Raw genomic sequence first — 16,011 nt, 5'->3', positions numbered from 1 at the left:
GGAGTGTGGAATGTCAGATCCCTTAATCGGGCAGGTTGGTTAGAAAATTTAAAAAGGGATATGGATAGGTTAAAGATAGATATAGTGGGAATTAGTGAAGTTCGGTGGCAGAAGGAACAAGACTTTGGTTAGGTGACTACAGGGTTATAAACATAAAATCAAATAGGGGTAATGCAGGAGTAGGTTTAATAATGAATAGGAAAATAGGAATGTGGGTAAGCTACTACAAACATCATAGTGAACGCATTATTGTGGCCAAGATAGATACGAAGCCCACGCCTACCACAGTAGTACAAGTTTATATGCTTACTAGCTCAGCAGATGACGAAGAAATTGAAAAAATGTATGATGAAATAAAAGAAATTATTCAGATAGTGAAGGGAGACAAAAATTTCATAGTCATGAGTGACTGGAATTCGTCAGTAGGAAAAAGGAGAGAAGGAAACGTAGTAGGTGAATATGGATTGGGGGTAAGAAACGAAAGAGGAAGCCGCCTGGTAGAATTTTGCACAGAGCACAACCTAATCATAGTTAACACTTGGTTCAAGAATCATAAAAGAAGACTGTACACATGGAAGAAGCCTGGAGATACTGACAGGTGTCAGATAGATTATATGGTGGTAAGACAGAGATTTAGGAACCAGGTTTTAAATTGTAAGACATTTCCAGGGGCAGATGTGGACTCTGATCACAATCTATTGGTTATGAACTGCAGATTAAAACTGAAGAAACTGCAAAAAGGTGGGGATTTAAGGAGATGTGACCTGGATAAACTGACTAAACCAGAGGTTGTACAGAGGTTCAGGGAGAGCATAAAGGAATAATTGAAGGAATGGGAGAAAGAAATACAGTAGAAGAAGAATGGGTAGCTCTGAGGGGTGAAGGCAGCAGAAGATCAAGTAGGTAAAAAGACGAGGGCTAGTAGAAATCATTGGGTAACAGAAGATATATTGAATTTAATTGATGGTAGAAGAAAATATAAAAACGCAGTAAATGAAGGAGCCAAAAAGGAATACAAATGTCTCAAAAATGAGATCCACTGGAAGTGCAACATAGCTAAGCAGGGACAAATGTAAGGATGTAGAGGCTTATCTCACTCAGGGTAAAATAGATACTGCCTACAGGAAAATTAAAGAGACTTTCAGAGAAAAGAGAGCCACTTGTATGAATATCAAGAGCTCAGATGGAAACCCAGTTCTAAGCAAAGAAGGGAAAGCAGAACGGTGGAGGGAGTATATAGAGGGTCTATACAAGGGTGATGTACTTGAGGACGATATTATGTAAATGGAAGAGGATGTAGTTGAAGATAAAATGGGAGATATGATACAGCGTGAAGAGTTTGTCAGAGCACTGAGAGACCTGAGTCGAAACAAAGCCCCAGGAGTAGACAACATTCCATTAGAACTACTGACAGCCTTGGGAGAGCCAGTCCTGACAAAACTCTACCATCAGGTGAGCAAGATGTATGAGACAGGCGAAATACCCTCAGACTTCAAGAAGAATATAATAATTCCAATCCCAAAGAAAGCAGGTTATGACAGATGTGAAAATTACGGAACTATCAGTTTAATAAGTCACGGCTGCAAAATACTAACGCGAATTCTTTACAGACGAATGGAAAAACCAGTAGAAGCCGACCTCGGGGTAGATCAGTTTGGATTCCGTAGAAATATTGGAACACGAGTGGCAATACTGACCCTTGTAACACCTCCGACTTTATCGTGAACTGGTCTGATCGAATAGCAGTCCAATATTTATTATTAACATGACCGTGAACCTAATGGGGCTGGTAATCGGAATTGACTGCTACAGAAGTTGTTACTTTCCAGTTCGTTCTGCTCAATACTATAATACTGAATGTCTGGTAATGAGGAACACCAACACAGTTTTACTAATTACGAATTTATATTCTTCTCAAAACACAAAAAAGGAGACAGCCACTGCCTTCGTCATACATATCTAATTACGGCTAATCTCAGCACAGGCTTTCTTCATTTTCCATTATCGTCACACGCTAATCCATCACTGCATTCAACACTGCAATCCAAGGTTAGGCTGGCGCGGTAGACATGAAAGCAAATATCGGCACTATTAACGTCACTGATCACTTTCACAATGATACTTCTTCAGTTTCCCGGTATTAATCTATTACTTAGGGGTCTAACCACGGCGATGGCGACACCTTTCTCGGTTAAAGACCCTGTATTTCAACAATGGCCTTCACACACACACACCATTTCTGCCAACCACACTGGCGCAACTCGACACTCGATCTCGCAACACGTCACAATCGATTGTTCGCCCTATCGACCAGTGTCGAGTGCAAAGTTATAGTAAGGGCCTACGGACCCCTTACATCCCCGCCCTAGAAAACTTCTTTGGAGCCTCTGGCGTAAAAGAATCGGCAAAGAAACTGGATATTATTACATCTGAACAAAACACACAGTGTAAATAATTAATGAAATTACAATTTACCAAATAATCCCTCGACTCCGGTAGTGGGCTGCCTCCATAATAATATTCTACAAAAGGTTATTACATCTCACAAACATGGCTTTGTCCAAATCACAATTTTCCATCAAACAGCAATAATCCTCTACACTCCATATTGAATGTAACACACAACATACAATCAAAATTATTATGTGAACACATGACATATGAGTTATTATATTACAATTTAGTTGTTACAGGTTTTACAGCCATTCTTAAGTAACTGTTGATACGAAATATGAAGCTCTATTTATAATACATCAGAAAATACAATGCAAATAACCATTCCCCTTTTCCAAATGTCTGATTAACAACTAAATGTTCCAAACACAAACTCAACTACATCACGGAGCTTGAACACCCCATTTCAGACATTCGCCATAATCGAATTATACTTCCTCATCTGGGTTATCCCTGTTCTCATCTGAGTAGTACCTTTTTATGTTTTCCACGTGCTCCTTACCATGCACTCTCTTTGTCCGTGCATATTCCAACTCCACCGTGTTAGGATGACCAACTTCTATAATCCTGTATGGTCCCTTATAAACGTGGTTGAATTTGTGTATTTCAGAGTTTATTTTCTTTGATTTTGCATGAAGCTTTACTAGTACTAAGTCTCCCACTCGGTAACTTATCGGTTTCACTAGCTTGTTGTGTCTTTCCTGTCTTTTTCTAGCCTTCTCCTTCATACTTAATTCCACTAGTTCCAATTTCCTTTCCCAGGTCAATGAACGTCCTGGTGGGTAGACTAGCAACTCACAAAAAATACTGTCGGGTTCTTGATTGAGCAATACTTCACATGGTGCAAACCCTGTAGAATCATGCGGGAGGTGATTCCTCACCTGCTCAAATTCTTCCAAATATTCTTTCCATAAACCATGCTTCCTATGACAGTATGTTCGGCATAAACGGTTAAATTCCTTCATTGTTCGTCCTGCAGGGTTAGAAGCTGGCCTATATCTAGAAATGGCAATTTGCTCTATTTTATGTTCATTTAGCATCTCTGTCCACTCCTTTGACCTAAATTGTGACCCATTATCACTCAAGATTCGCTTAGGAATACACACCTTTTGAAAATAGTCTTTCTCAAACTGGTTAATAATGGCTCTACTAGTGGCTTTAACGGGTAAAATTTTATGTACTTGGAAACCAGTTCTTCCACTACTAAGATTTGTGTGTAATTCCCTCATGAGGCAGGAAGTGGCCCACAAAGATCCACTGCAACTATGTCTTAATCGCTGTTGGTACAACTGGGTGCATATATCCTTTGTGCTGTACTGTAGTCGTTTTAGATTTTTCACAAGTGTCACATGTACTCAGTATCTTACGTATACGCCTTCCCATGTTGTTGAATGCACAATCTAACTTCAACTTTACCAAACACTTCTTCAATCCATAATGCGCATTACTATAGTGCGTATACCAAATTAATTTCTCTACCACATGCTCAGGCACACAGAGTTTGCCGTTCTCCTCACTCTCCTTGTTTCTTTTATAAAGTATCCCATTGTGAATATAATAAAATGTGCGAATTATTTCTTCTCCTGCACACCTGTATTTGTTTTTAATTGTCTTCAATTTCTCTTCCTCATTCTGTTCCCTGCGCATGTTCTTTAGGAACTTCCTTACGAATTCTTCAAACTGTACTCCTTTCATCAGGTTAATTCTAACTCCTCCTCCTTCCGGCCTGTCCACCAACATTCCTCTCGAGTCAGCTGGTAATCTTGACAAGGCATCAGGTATTATATGGGTTGCTCCTGGCTAATAAATTATCTCAAAGTCATAGTCCTGTAATGCCAGGGCCCATCGCATTAGTCTGCTATGCCTCAATTTGCTTGTGGTCAGAAATGTAAGGGCCTTATGGTTAGTCACTACTTTCACATGCCTCCCCACCAAATAATAACGGAATCACTTAAATCCCCATACGATTGCCAATGCCTCCCTTTCAGTAATCGAATATTTCCTCTCCCAAGCATTTAAACTCCTGCTACCGAACGCTATTGTTCTTACTCTCTCACCATTTCTGCTCCTCTCCATTTGGTACAAATGTATCCCCAGTCCATAGTCAAAGCTGTCCGCTCCCAAATAAAAGTCCTTGGAAAAATCCGGGTGGTACAATATGTCTGCACTACATAGTGCTTCCTTGATATTCTCAAACTCGGTTTGGCACTCTGCACTCCAATGCCACGTAATTCTTGCCTTGGTCAATTCCCTCATATTCAGGGCATTAAGTACGGATCCCTTGACAAATTTTCTATAAAACTCGCAAACCCCAAAGAACGCTCGCAACTGCTTCTTACTATGGGGGGTCGGAAAATTTCTAATAGCCTCCATTTTACTAGGATCAGGATAGATACCCTCCTCTGATATTATTATGGCCCAGGAATTTTATCTTTGATTTGCCAAATTCCGACTTGTCCAGGTTTACAGTTACCCCTGCAGTTTCAAAAGCTTCCAAGACTGCATCCAATCTATCCAAATGTTCTTCCAATGATTCACTTGCTATCAAGATGTCATCCACATTAACGGTGACTTTTTTAAGTAACTCCTCACCCAGTATCTTATCCATCGCTCTTATGAATTCAGACACTGACACATTAAGCCCAAACAGCAACACTCTAAATTGATAGCACCTCCCTCCATAAGTAAATACTGTATACTAGCGGGATTCTGTGGCCAATAGTATTTGCCAGTAACCGGCAGTTAAGTCGATACTACTAAGTACCTTCGCTCCTCAGAATTTTTGAATCAGTTCTTCTATGGTCTGAGGCTTGTCCCCCTCTGCCTCAATGATCTTGCTCACTGTCCGTGCATCTAAAACTATCCTCAACTTTCCATCCTTCTTATCAACTTATCGACTGTTGGCTCTTTCTATAACACCAAGGTCCATCATCCCCTGTATCTCCTCATCTACTGCTCTTCTTTTCGCCTGGGGAATGGAATACTGTTTTATATTGAACGGTTTATGGTTCTTTATCTTTAGCTTACACTCCACCCCTTTCATGATACCTGGCCGTTGAGAAAATACATTACAACGCATGTATAATACTGTGGCTAATTTCCTCTTAATCTCCTCATCTAGGTGTGTCATTTCCTCCAACTTTTTACTGATCTTATCCTCTTCATGTCGATCCTCTCGTTCTAATCCCTCAAAGTACACCAACACTTCTTCTTCTAGTTCCTCTTCCCCATATCCTACTGTGGGTTCCTCTTCGTAACACAAGCTTATCCTTTTAAATTCTTCCTCTTCTTTTATTGCACTACCCGCAGCAATCTTTAACCTCTTCTCTTCTCCCTTTCTTCCTTTGACCTTGATAGTACCTTCATCAAAACTCACTATCACTTCAACTTCATTCAACTAATCTATTCCTAAAACAATTGATGTGTTCAGTCTAGCCACCACCAGAAATGTTGCTTCGTATTCTTCTCCCTCTATCTCGAAGGTAATCAACACTCGTACTTTAATAGGTTTACTCCTTGCACCCAACGCATTCACAATTCTCACTCCACTCACTGGGAAATTAGGCAAGCTAATGTTTGCTTTCAGTACCTGTTCATATAACCTCTTGGATATTGCACATGCTTCACTTCCTGTGTCAACTAATGCCTCAATATTTAGTCCACATAGCTTGATCCCTATCATGGGTAGTATGGGTTCTTTGGGAATCCTACTTCTTTCCTCCAGCAGATCTCCTCTTAGATCTCCACCATTGTCGAGTCTTAGTAGGTTTATTCTGGTCCTTGTAGCTCTCACTCCTGACTGGACCTCATCTGGAGTGTCATTCAGTTTTCTGGTCTCTCCGCCTCTTCTATATGCACTGTGCCATTCATTCGCCTATCCCTTCCTCTCTCATGATCTCTCGGTTATTCACTCCTTCTCCAATCATTCCTCCATTGCCGTTCACCACCATGGTTCCTATACCTATGGCCACCACCTCTTCCTCTATAATGAGACGAATTATTAAAATGATTCCTTTGGTCACTACTTCCCTCTCGGTTTTAATCATTAGCTTGGTTGTGTTCCTGTGATCGAACAGATTACAACAGTTCCAGTATCTCCATCAAGGTCTCCCTATCTTTAATTAGGCTCCCGGATACAGTTTCTTGCATTCTCTGGCACAATATTCTTTTTATCGCTGATATCATTATGTCATCACTCAGGGGTTGTTCCAAGGTCTCGTTTAATTCCCACAAATGTTCGGCAAACTCTCTCAATGTTCCTCTCCATGTATTAAGTGACTTGCGGTGTAGTAGGTCCTCAAGTGCTGCACACTGATGACATTTGGACCAGTATTTCTTCAAGAATTCCCCTTCAAACTGATCATAATTAGTAATCCCTTCCTTCTTCCTGACTCCCCAAGTGAAGGTCTCACCTTCCATCCTATCTATTGCAAATTGAATCTTATCTGCATCTTTGAAATGTGCTCGGAAAACTCCTTTTAACCATTTCATAAATATCATTTGGTACAACCATCCTTTTGCTTTATACTTCTGCCCTGTATTGTTTTGGATGTACCGACTATCACCGCTCATCAAGGTAACGTCTCTACCTTCCCCGACGGTTAAAGTTGCATTGCTAATTCGTTTATCAATTTCTTCTGTCTTGCTCTCCAATTGTTGCACTCCATGTTCTAGTTGCCTGACCTCCATTGCGACTCTCTTGTTATCCTCTTCTCATTGCATGGCTATACCATTTTTCAGATTGACAGCCAGTTGTTTTGCCTATCTCCTTTCCCCTTAACCACATCATTGCATTGTTTCTGCATCTGCGTCACATCGGCGATTTGATGATTGCAACTTGTTTCCACTTTGGTGATCCTTTCTTCCAATTCGGCTTTAGTTTCGTCTTCAATCTTTTTTGGTAACTTTCCTTCCATCTTCTCTGCGTCTCCCTGGACTTGGTCTATGCTCTTCTGTAGCTTACTCTCTCTCTCGTTGATGTCCATCTTCAGTCGTTCTTGTAACTCCTGCATTTCCTTCTTCAGATTATATCTATCTTCATTTGCGATGTTTTGATCTCTTGTGCTAGAGTTTCCTTAAATGATTTTTCTAAGCTTTCTTTGGTTTCTTGTAAATCTTCCTTTAACGGTTTGAGGAACATTTCTACCCTTTCTTTAGTTTCTTGTAAACCTTCCTTTAATGATTTGCGGAATATTTCTTCCCTTTCTCTAGTTTCTTGTAAACCTTCCTCTAATAATTAGCGGAATATTTCTTCCCTCTCTCTAGTTTCTTGTAAACCTTCCTTTAATGATTTGTGGAATATTTCTTCCCTTTCTCTAGTTTCTTCTAATTTCTCTTTTGTTGCCTTGGTTTCCCTCAGCAAGTCTACTAACATCGACCGTATATCCCCACCCTCTGAAACTAGCTTATCTCTCGTCGTTTGTCCCGGTGTCTCAGGGTAACTAGTTGAATGTGCTTTCTAATGACAATCCATAATCACTGATTCCTGAATCATATCTGTCTTTCTGTCCTATCCCTTTCCTTTCAGCTACTGCCTCACAAACCTGCTTATCTTCAGTAGACATGTTTGGTTTATTTTTAATGCACAGGCAAGTAATATAAAATAACCTCTTGTAACCCAAAACACTCCTAATTACCGCTAAACTAATCAAACAGTAACTGCAGTATCTTCAGTTAATCCCAAAATTGATACAATACGTATGAGTACTGAGCATAACGATTCTCAAAACCTAATAAATTCAAATATCAATTTTCACATACACAGTTTATGTAAAATGTTTTAAATAAGATAAATCACACCATTCATTAAATCTATAAATGTAAAATCTCCAAAAACAATGAGCATATCTGTATAATCAACGCTTAGACAGCGCAGTATGCATAAATAAGCATGCTATATTTCAGAGTACGTTTCGTAAAACTCTCTGAAATTACTGTAACTGGGCACTTGTCCTAAGGCAAAACACAGCTTGAAACTGTTAATGTGAAGATAGTATACTGCAATTTAATGTTGTGCTAACCAGTTGTCTTCACTCACCAACTGACATTACCACGAGTCGCGATGTATTGACGTTTGAAGTGGGCGTGGCGCTTTTGTGACGCGCTGCTGTACTGCCCCCAGAGCCGCGTGAAGTCGCGCTGAAGATCTGTGGTGAGTCGAAGTTCTCAGTCGGCCACTCCGTGGCGCTGCAGGCGGCGTAGTTTGTAGTTCGGCCGCTAGATGCCGGGTTGGCGCTCAGTGTCTCGAAGTCGCTGTCCACTGTAGTGCGTCTGCGTCTGACCTACTCCTTGCATAGGTAGTTGGGATGATGTGTGAAATCACCTCACGGATCGAAGCTCTTTGGCGCAGCTGCTGCACGGGTCTGCGTCGCATTATTCCACAACTGCGTCGCCACATAAGTTGTCGCCTGCATAACAGTTTATGGGTCCACATGAAGTTGCTCGATTTTCATCATTCAAAAAGCAATTTCGGTTATAACATTACTATTAAACACTTCTTTAAAAGCTTTCGTGGCGAATTCTTGGCTCGTTTTGTTGTGGTAATGTTCATGTGTGGTTTTCTTTGGTGTTCACTTTTCACAGTTTTTCGCGCGGATTTACGCATTTGCACAGTATAACACAGTTTATCGACACTACTACTCATATCTAATATGGTGAAAAAACGGTTTATTCACAACCGTAAGATGCTATTATTTCGTATTGTTCAAGATGCATTGTGTCTTGACGCGATTTTTAATTTTGCAAAACGTGGTGGAGACATTGTCCACCGTCCAACATTCGTTATGGTTACGCAGTTTTAACTCATTTATAAGGTCCTACACATCGAAACACGGATTTAAAGTTTGAATTTTGCATCTACCTATGCATATGTAACCGAATGAATTTATTGCCACAAGTTTAAAGTGTACATACTGTCTTCATCCGAAATTGGAAAATATTTTCTCGCGTTAAGCAAGATAAAATTACCTACTGTTTTTTACTATTCGTCCCGGTATTAATCTATTATTTAGGGGTCTAACCACGGCGATGGCGACACCCTTCTCGGTTAAAGAACCTGTATTTCAACAATGGCCTTCACACACACACCATTCCCGCCAACCACTCTGGCGCAACTCGACACTCAATCTCGCAACACGTCACAATCGATTGTTCGCCCTATCGACCTGTGTCGAGAGCAAAGTTATAGTGCCTACAGACCCATTACACCCTATGACTTATCTTAGAAGCTAGATTGAGGAAAGGCAAACCTACGTTCGTAGCATTTGGAGACTTAGAGAAAGCTTTCGACAATGTTGATTGGAACACTGCCTTACAAGTTCCGAAGGTGGTAGGGTTAAAATACAGGGAGCGAAAAGCTATTTACAATTTTTACAGAAACCAGATGGCAGTTATAAGAGTCAAGAGACGTGAAAGGGAAGCAGTGGTTGGGAAGGGAGTGAGACAGGGTTGTAGCCTCTCCCCGATGTTATTCAATCTCTACATTGAGCAAGCAGTGAAGGAAACAAAAGAAAAATTTGGAGTAGGTATTAAAATCCATGGAGAAGAAATAAACACTTTGAGGTACGCCGATGACATTGTAATTCTGTCAGAGACAGCAAAGGACTTGGAAGAGCAGTTGAACGGAATGGATAGTGTGTCTTGAAAGGAGGATATAAGATGAACATCAACAAAGGCAAAACAAGGATAATGGAATGTGGTCGAATTAAGTCAGGTGATGCTGAGGGAATTAGATTAGGAAATGAGACACTTAAAGTAGTACAGGAGTTTTGCTATTTCTGGAGCGAAATAACTGAAGGTGGTCGAAGTAGAGAGGATATAAAATGTAGACTGGCAAGGCAAGGAAAGCATTTCTGAAGAAGAGAAATTTGTTAACATCGAGTATAGATTTAAGTGTCACGAAGTTGTTTCTGAAAGTATTTGTATGGACTGTAGCCATGTATGGAAGTCAAACATGGACGATAAATAGTTTGTACAAGAAGAGAATAGAAGCTTTCGAAATGTGGTGCTACAGAAGAATGCTGAAAATTAGATGGGTAGATCACATAACTAATGAGGAAGTATTGAATAGGATTGGGGAGAAGAGAAGCTTGTGGCACAACTTGACTAGAAGAAGGGATCGGTTGGTAGGATATGTTCTGAGGCATCAAGGGATCACCAGCTTTTAGTATTAGAGGGCAGTGTGGAGGGTAAAAATCGTAGAAGGAGGCCAAGAGATGAATACACTAAGCAGATTCAGAAGGATGTAGGTTGCAGTAAGTACTGGGAGATGAAGAAGCTTGCTCAGGATAGAGTAACATGGAGAGTTGCATCAAACCAGTCTCAGGACTGAAGACCACAACAACAACAACAATGATCGTTCTTTGGAAATGTTGAAATGGACGCAACAGGGGAGATAACAAGCTTTTTAGGGAGGGCTGTAGTTCGATCCTGGTCATGTTGTAAGCAAAAGACATGGGGTAAGGACGTGGGAAAGAGGCCGAGAAGCTGACTGTTTTTTTCTTTTCTGCCCATCTCTGATTGGTCAAATCAGTATATGGAGAACAAGTGGCGCTCTCCGAGCTTCGAATCATGTGCTCCAACTCGTGGCTGGCTTGTGCTAAAGTACGGGAAGTCTAAGAGGTAAAATTTGCTTTCCTACAGATCAGGGCAGGAAAGCAGGAATGAGAGAAGAGAACACTCTTGTACTGGCATTTCGCTAGCAAGGAACTGCAGGTCTCTACCTAGAAGGTGAAACTTGTGTCGTTTGCTAATGTGCCACTTAGAGCCTGTGCCAGGCACCTTCTCAACTGTCAGAGGTACTGCTTCTAGCATAACGCAGACAACGAGTGATGCTTGAGTCAACTGTCGAAACATTTGACACATTCAATCATACATAGTCGTGGCATGGAGTCAAATTTGTTTAGCAGACTAATAAATGGGTCTGCTGCATTCCAAATTAACCAAATGCGAGGCCGTGTACTTGCATTTTGTGGGAGCGCGCTATTAACAACAGATTGCGGCCATAAATGACCTGAGTCGCCGAATGCATTGTGGTGTGTCGCCCTGACCAGCAGGAGGGTAAGGTATTCGCTGCTATGGCGTAGGGCTCCAATATATGTTTCTCAGCATCCTGTTCTTTCGACCTATATTTTTCTCTTAGGAATGGTAAAATATAGATGCTTAATGCTGCCATAGTTTTTGTGCCATATCCCGGATTGACGTGTATGAAGTCAGATAAAGTGATTAATGTTCCTATTAATGTCATGTGTCGATCCCCAATTGTTCACTTTGTCCACCATAGAGCCCATGTTAGTGGAAGGGTTTGTCATATAAAAGTGTTTGTGTGACGTTTCTTTAGTCATTTTTTTCTTGTTATTTTAAGATAGAATAAATCCATTGTCATTTCGATCACAACTTATCTCTGAGTTCTGAGTAACAGTACCTTCCCATTATATTATTGAAGTCTGGATTTGAAATGTGAGTAGAAGGCTTTCAAAGTAGCAAACAAATGAGAAAATATTAAATCACTTTAGAAAATGTACAATTCATTTATATTAAATAAATATCAGAACAAGAAAAAGAACAGCTTGTCATTGACATACAAGAAGAACAAAAACCACAACTTACAATAAAATTAGAAGAGGACAATCTGAAATAAGAAAACTAAGGCAGGTAAACTACAAAATACCTGAAATAGAACTGAATGATATCATCTCCATCATCACAACTTATGATCTGCAAAGAGATCATTTCTTTGACATTGCTGGAACAATAATCAACTTAATCAAATCTTGGTTATCTGTAAACAATACTGGAGAGCACCCAGCGCCAGCTAAAGTAGGCTTTTTCCTGCAGCCAGACAAAATAATATATTATGTCTGTTGTGGAGTATGTATCAACTATAAAGTGATTGAATAAAGGTTTAAATCTGCTTTTAAGTGCTTCATGATTGAAGAAGCTAGAATATGAAATTTGGTGATGTAAACTACTATATAGATAGTTTTGTTGACTAAGAAATTAATTCATTTGCACAGAATCATGATCTCAGTAATGAAGAAATTAAAAATAAGTTATATGATAATATTGTGCAGAATATATCCAACCTGATAAGTACCATAGTAAGTAACTTACATCTGTTACTTAAACTATTAATGAACAAAACCAATTTCTTCACCACTTAGTTTGAATAAATTAATCACACCCTTATCAGTTAATTGATTTATGAATTTAGTGACTACATCTTCTTCAATATCAGGATAACATACAAATAAAATATATGAAAGTGTAAATTTTTTCATTTATATTGCATGATACATTTATATTTTAATATTTTTACTAATGAAAAATTAAAAGTAACACTGTCCAAGTCAGGCAGCCTAATATATAGGGAAAAACAAGACCCTGTAATAGGGCTCTTTCATAAACTATAATTATTTTTATCTACTCAACTATTATGTGAATTATCAAATACAAACCAATTAACATATACTTATCTCCTTTCTTTCTCAATACTTTCTGAACACATATTCATAAAAATTTGCTTTTACTTCTTCACCATTTAAATCCCTTATTTTGTTTGTGAATGAATAACACTTTCAATTTCGAAAATTTCTGTTGTCCAATTAGCTGTGGAATCTTTTTCAGAAATTCGTTTAAATCTAGTAATTCTAGCTTTGTTGCCTGTTTCAAATTTAGCATCATCATTAGATACAACCACAGTTACCTTATAATTTTTTCATTAACTTATATTGGTATCATTTTTATTGTTTTGTGTTATTGTGTTCATCAATTAATTTTGAACCTGAATCGACTCACCTATAATTGCCTTCAAGACTAAATATTTTCTGCATCTTTTATTTGACAGTACTATGAAATCTTTGTACTTTTAGTTCAGAGAACACTGAATAGTGATTAATGCTATATATTTTCATGAGTTTTATTTTTATTGTAAAATTATTTGCCATTATCTGTTTGTAAATTTCTATATTTTCTCCCTCTATATATATATATATACAAAAGCTTCAACTACAGTCTTACCTGTATTATCTTTAACAGGAGCTTCCCCATGCATGTTTCGAAAAACATCAATGACAGTTAATAACTGTTTATGTTCTTTATTTATTTTTATATTCCTTCTTAGTTGCCATAATCCATTTCTACTAGATCAGCTTGCCACAAGTCATCTATACTAAGAGAAATGGCATTTTCTTCTTTTAAATTTTTTTCCCATTGGTTTATGAAATTCATCAATAATTTGTTCTTGAATATGTGGCAGTAAAGCTTCACCAAAAATGTTTTTGACGAATTTACTATTTTGAGTGTTATGTACTGTGCAAAGAACTGCAGCCCCTGTTTTCACTGTTTAGTTGTTACTCTGTAAGGACTATGTGTCCCAGTCAATTTTTTACCATTCAGACAATAGATATGATCATTTATTATTGAAAAATTAAATTGTTTTTGTTATTGTTCCACTCTGATGATCGTCATTTGATTCTAAAATCAGTTCACCAGACATGAGTCATTCACCACAAAGAGGTCCACTTTTAACAGATTGATTTAGAGATATAAATATTTTATCTTCCATTTTCATTTCAAGGGATGGATTACTGAACTGTGTTAGAAATGAAATTTGTAGTTCATCAAAATTATATCTTTTGCTTTCTGTTTCTAAATTCATAGGTACCACATCGCCATTTACGTTGGTTGTATATAAAATAATCTTCTTGATGTGTAAATGATACTCAAATATGTAATTTAATATTCCATCACAGCTAACAAATTTAAATATGAGTTTACATTTGATACAAATTCTTTTTTCAAGAGCAGTTAATTGACATAGTGATGGTGTTAAACCTTTCTTTGAGAAATATTTTGTAAAAGCTTTTCCTACTTCCTTTTTTGTAAAGTAATTTGTAAAAGTGTTATAGTTACCACTATGAAGTTGATTAAACTGTTTATTAAAGTATGTTTTAGCAAAATAGTTATTAAATTGTATTAGAATACTTGCACATTCATTTTTTGTAACAAGATTAGTTGTTAGAATACTTGCACATTCAGGCTTTGTAATAAGATTAGCTAAGCCATTTTCTGAATATTGTTTGGTAACTACATCATAAACGCTTATTAGATCTTTTAAACCTTCTATTTTTAAAATCAATATATAATTCAGTTACTTTAAAAATGCCTCATCATACTTAAAGAAACTGTATAATTAAATCTTCTATTTTTGTGTCTAATTTTGCTTCTAATTCATGTATATTTTCCTTTCATTGCAGTCTGTGCCTGTAACTTATCCCAAAAATGTTCACATACTAAACTCAATACATTATTAAATTTATTATTATCAGATAATAGTTTTAACACAAATGAGCACAAATGGACACAAATTACTTCATTATTTTTGTTTTTTTATGTTCTACTTTTATTTTAAAATTTTGTATTCATTGCCAATTAAATTAAAGTTCATTTGAGACAAGATATTTAACCACTTCTTTAGGAATATTTCCTCCAAATGTATCAAATACAACTTGTTATCTCTGTTCTTATAGTAACAGATCCAATGCGAGGCAGCATCATCAGATGTACCTAAATTTATTATTTCAGACTCATATTCTGTATCATGACTAGCGACACCTGAAGCAGTCTTAGGATTGGCAACTGCCAAACTAGCAGGATCTGAAGCAGCTTTCCTGGGTACACCAGTCTTATTATAACAATGTATATATTTAGGCAGCACTGAAATGGAGCTACTTCACTTTTATAATCGCCAACCATTATCATCAAACGCAGTGTAAAGCCTCTGTGCAGCCCTAAGGCTGCTTCAGGTGCTGCTGTTCAAGTCCCACATCTAGTTTTCATTCTCCATACATTATTCCTCTAACTGCAGTCGCAGCTAATCTTTTTCCTATAGATGCATCAGAAGCAGGTCATTGAAGTTCCTTATCTGCTTCACATCTTTTTTCTAAATCTTTATTACCTTTATAGGTAGTATTACGTTTTTTACAAGCCTCATGTAATTGATTTATTCCTTGGTCTCCTCTAGATAATCTTTCATCTAGTTTGGTCCACTGGCTGTAAAATCAGTAGTCTTGGAAATTTTTTAGATTGATTTTGAATAGAAGTTTGATAATCAAACTGTTTACTAAACCTTTTCCACAATTTTTTGTTTTCTGCAGAGTGTGATGAAGATTATTCAAGTATCTAATCAAATACAGAATTCCTTTTGGATTGCTGATTATGAAATCACTTTATTTGTTAACATTTGCATTATTTTTACTTTTTCATTATAATAATTTTTATTTCCACCTAATTCTTCTCCACGAATTACTGCTAATCTGTCGGTTAAATCTCTAACATCATTCATGCAAACACATCCAATATGTTTCTCTGTATAATTTGTATTAGACCTTCACCAAATTTTCTGGGACTCACAGATTCTATTATTTTCTGCCAATCAGATTTATTAATGTGTGATATTTTAAACTTTTACTTGATTTAGTTTATTAGTATTAGGATCGATACTTTAAAATCTAATATTTGTTGATATCTAGTATCATCATTACATTCATCATTAATATT

The sequence above is a fragment of the Schistocerca cancellata genome, chromosome 10 (genome assembly GCF_023864275.1).
Source record: "Schistocerca cancellata isolate TAMUIC-IGC-003103 chromosome 10, iqSchCanc2.1, whole genome shotgun sequence".
Classification (NCBI taxonomy): domain Eukaryota; kingdom Metazoa; phylum Arthropoda; class Insecta; order Orthoptera; family Acrididae; genus Schistocerca; species Schistocerca cancellata.
The sequence above is the reverse complement of the archived record's forward strand: the minus strand, read 5'-3'. Positions refer to the sequence as shown.